Raw genomic sequence first — 4,702 nt, 5'->3', positions numbered from 1 at the left:
AACTTGGTCAATAAAATTAACTTAATGTCAGTAGATTATATGATAAAATGGATGAGAATCATTCATAGTACATGACCCCCTTTCTTTAACAATGAGCTCCTTGTAAATACTGGTTACCTGGTGTCTGCATAATTCTGGTAATAATTATAAGATGACTGTGGGGAAGGTACAGCAGCATAGTCTGTTAGATTAACATGGAGTGCAGATTTATGATAGTGGTTGTTGATGTACAATTTAAAGAGATAAAAACCTTGGGTGCTTATATTAGCAGGATTAATTCCCTTGGGCTATTTGCTGCCTGTCACATACACATACTTGGGAATATTTTATGGTCTTAGAGGCGGTGAGAGCTAACAAGAAAAATGGAAAAAAAACTAATCTGTTTCACAGGTCTGTAATCAATGTCACAAGATTTGTTTTGCACAATAAAACATAAACTGAAAGGCTTGTTTTCAAAATTCCTACTGTTAACACAACATAGATGAAGGTTGAGTAAGAGCTCTGCAGCCTGTTTAGGCTTTTGTCTTTAATTAAGAACACAGGTTACAGAATGTTCACTATTTAATGACTTCCCCTGACACGTATTCCACCACCTTTATTTTCTCTCTATAACACACTGTCTTTTTGTCTTTCTTCCTCATGAGGGGAAATCTTGCTAAACGTTATCCTTTGTGTCTGAATTTTACCCAGTTATCTGCAATTCCTCCTTTAAAAAATGAACTTTCTCAAGGAGATAAAGTACTATATGTCCTTATATGAACTGAGTGATTTAACAGGCCAGACCTCAGTTTTCATGGTGTAAATGTAAAACTTAGCCCTGGACAGGATGCCAGTCCATCACAGGGATCCTGCACACTCGAGCTGGTGCCTTTTCACACAGCTGATTGGATGGAAGTGATCAAGGACACATCTGCAGAGGAGACTTTAAGCCCTGACCCTCCAGCTTTCTTTAAATGTACAAGCGTTTAAATATGGTCCTAAGTGTATTTTATATTCTGTATAATGAAAATGCTGTTATACTAGACCATATGTGTGCTTAAAACAAAGTGCAGTACTCTATTAGAATGTAAACCTATTATGCTGTCAATGCTAGAAAAGCTTGCAGTGTATCTCTGAGACATGTCAGTGGTATTGGTTCGTTTCCCTGTTGTGACGGATTCTCTCCAGACTCCAAGCTCCGCCCGGTTTAAGGCTTCAGGACTGGTGGGTTCTCCCCTTTCATCACCTCCCTTCTTGGGTGTGAGCCTGATTTAACCTAATTTCTTTCCTTTCTCCTTTACCCAGGAAGTAACCTGGAGTGGCTGTTGTGATCATGCCTCCATGACAGCCCCAAGATACAATTTCCTATCTACCAACTCAGCAACTCATACAGGTCCTTAAAGCACTGCTACCTTGCTTCAGCTGCTGTTGTCTACCCATGCATTTGGGCTTCCCCTGTAGCTCTGCTTGGCTTTAACCCAGTAGACTACAGTGGTGCACTAAACAGGAGAAGGTTTGGATGCATGATGGTAACAATCGATCCAATTTCCTGGAGTGTCGGGCAGGGCACCTCTTCCACACAGACCTGAACGAGGTAGGAAAGCAGAGCCTCAACGTGAAGCTTCTCAGGAGCGGGGATATGGTTGTGCACAAAGAAGCCTCCTTTTGCTTCCCGAGAGACTCCCTGAGGTATGCCTTCACTCTGTGGAGCCTGCACAGTTCCCATCTCTCTGTCAGCACTGGTACTTGAATGTGGCAGAGTGAGGGGCATTCACCGAAGACCTTTTCAGCTTCAAATGTCTTCCAGACCACAGTTTCCATGTCTGCTTGGCAGCCAGGCAGACCTGGCTAAGTGGGAAAAAAAAACATACATGAGTTCTGCAGATTCCATTGGACATACATGTGGAACCAGCATAGATTCATCTGAAGTGAAAACAAAGTAGTGCATGGGACCTCGTGCTCTGTTGTGCTGCTGATGCTCCATGCTTGCTAATGGCGCAAATGGCATCTTTCATTGCAATGGGTGTGTAACTTCAGAGGCAGACGGAAGTCAGACACATGAGGGTCAGCCTTTAATCCCAGCTGTTGAGGGAGAAAATCAATACAATTTGTTTAGCACGAAGACAATATTCTTTTCAACAATTCACTGGGCAGAGGGTGGGATTCCTCAGTACGAAACAAAAACATTCTTAAAATCACCAGTTGTTAAGATTGAGGTTTTTTGTACATGTGCTAAAAACCACTCAGTGGATAGAAAATCGTCTGCGTTGGAGCGCTGTAGTTTGTGCAGATCATGGTCACAAGAAGCCCAATTTCACTCTGCTTGTTGGGCAGAGTTCGACCCTATTAACAAAGCCTTTATGCCCTACCACTGTACAAACACAGCGGCTCTAGCTGTAAGAGGGGCTTGAAGGGATTTGGGTTGCAAAATTCAGTTCAGTATCATGATCCTTTCTTTTTTTCTTTTTAATCCCAAATCGTGGGGGACTGTTTTTAGTTCCAAGAATCATTGCAAAATAAAAGGTTATCTATGCCTGCAATACTGAGGAAGCAGGGATAAGGAAAACAATAAAGGTGTTATGATTTAGCATAAGCTTATTATCCTGTCTGACTTTCGGACAAAGGAAAAGGACTTTGAGAGCCAGAATGCTGGAATAATCTTATTCCCAGACTCAGAGCACAGATGGGTGAGATCACAAGCACTTGTAATACATGTTCAAGAGGCTTCAGTAATATCACTGTCATCAAAGATACTGTTTGACCTTGTTTGAGCACTTACCAGAAAGGTAAAAGATTCCTTTGTGCTGGCTGTTTGTGGCAAAAGATTATTGTCTGTGCAGTACAGAAAAAGAGGGAAAAAATGGGAGTTCTACTTAACAAGCATGTGCAAAAAAGCCTAGAGAATTGTATTCAATTCATAGTTCAGACAGTTTGAAGCAAAAAATAAAACTAACACATAAGAGTTGTCTTATATACTTATTCTACTAACAGCTAAACATACTGTACAAAAGTTTAAACATGGTCTTAGGTTCGGGTCAAATCTTTTTACTGTATCTGCTGTAAGGTGGAGAATGTTTAAATTTCTAGTGTTTATAGTGAGGATGACTGTGCAAAGCATAGTTGTAAAGTCTTGAATTAGGAAAAGTAACAGGGAAGGTTTATTTTTCAGCTTCTAGAAACTCACTTGTGTGTGTTTGAGTCTAAAGTAAACAGGTGTAAACAAAGGTGTCCTTCTCCAAAGTGTCTGAAAGACATTATAACAACCTTCCGTGAATTCAATGATCTTTTCTTAAATTAATCTTTTATTGGATTCTTAGTCAAGAGAAGTTTAAAAGAACCAACATCGCATTTTTAGCATATACATACATTCTGTATGTACAGTATAGTATTTAGGGATTTAAATGTGTTTGTTCATAGTGAAAATCTTGCAGCAACAACAGTGTGAGAAAAAACAACTTTAAATCTAAAAGCCTTAGACCCTTTCCCATAGATTATTTCGAGTAAAACCTTCTAAGCATGTATGACTTAATTCTTTTCCAAATGCCTGAATTAATTCAAATGCCTGAGTTTCAGTTGATGAATGTTTCATTTAAAAAAAACAGTGAAATCCACTGTGTATGATCTGATTACAAGACAAATCGGTGCTCTGCGCACCAGTCTAGGCCCGACACAGCCTGGGGTTCATTTCTCTGCCAGCACCACGCTTTGTGAGTATTTCAAACAGGTATTATATTTCTAACTTACTTAGTGTTAATATGTTTGACATCATTAACTGCTATATTCAATCAAAAGTCCCCATTTTCATGCTTACTGGATACATTTGGGAGAATCTGGGTACATTTGCATACATTTGTAAATATTTGGGTACACTTGTGAACCTTACAGTATATTTGGGTAAATATATTAATATGATGGTACATTCAGGTACATTCTTGCTACCTATGAACATTTGAGTACATTTGTTAACATTGGGGTGCATTTGTGAATATTTGGGTGCAATAGCAAATAGCAAATGTACCCAAATATTCACAAATGTACCCAGTATTATCAGGAGGTTCATATTTACATAAAGGTTGTGGGTCCCTGGAACAAGCTACAGTACCAAGCCATGTTGTTGATAGACATACAATGGGTTCTTTTAGAAAATTGATGGCTAGGGTACTCAGATCAATTAGATATTAATAACCAAATAAGCTAGATGAGCCAAATGGCTTTGTCATCACTGCTAAGTACCTTTCATATGTTCCTGGAGAAATCCCAGAACTGGATTTTAAACTTCTGAAGACCAGCAAGGAACAACCAGTGAAAAGAGAAAAACACCACCCAAGGCTCAATAGGAATGGAAATGTTCTGTGTGACTCGGAGATCTTTCTAGAGAAATTTCAGAATCGTGAATTTTTCATGTTTTTCCGATTTAAAATACAATCCCCAAAAAGTAAAACACTGAGGTACATTGTAAAGCTAATTGTAGGAGTTTGTCTTGGATTTGTAGGTGGAAGGAAAGTCCGCTACTACTATGTCAAAGACAAATGAAGTAGCCTGGGGCACAGACAGTTATATTAACTATTCCCTCCTGTGGAGATCAGAAGGTAAAAACAACTGCAAAGTACTAGAGCTAAAGACTTGGGCTATTGATGTCTTCAGGTTCAAGTTCAGGATAGCATAGCTTCCAGTGCTGTTAAAGCTTGTTTGACATTTTTCAGGCAAGGAGTGATTTTTCGTT

At 39.3% G+C, this 4,702-nt stretch overlaps 1 long non-coding RNA gene across 1 annotated transcript; it reads right to left on the bottom strand.

Annotated features, from left to right (window-relative positions):
• Positions 1–493: 493 nt before the first annotated feature.
• LOC148652534 (uncharacterized) lies at positions 494–3,900 on the bottom strand. The gene is made up of 2 exons (XR_015925372.1): positions 2,759–3,900; positions 494–2,061 (listed from the first exon to the last, which is right to left on the bottom strand). It is a non-coding gene; the product is annotated as an uncharacterized LOC148652534 (long non-coding RNA).
• Positions 3,901–4,702: the final 802 nt, after the last annotated feature.

The sequence above is a fragment of the Lepisosteus platostomus genome, chromosome 11, assembly GCF_059453375.1.
Source record: "Lepisosteus platostomus isolate fLepPlt1 chromosome 11, fLepPlt1.hap1, whole genome shotgun sequence".
NCBI classification, from domain to species: Eukaryota; Metazoa; Chordata; class Actinopteri; order Semionotiformes; family Lepisosteidae; genus Lepisosteus; species Lepisosteus platostomus.
This window is presented reverse-complemented; position numbering and strand designations above follow the sequence as displayed.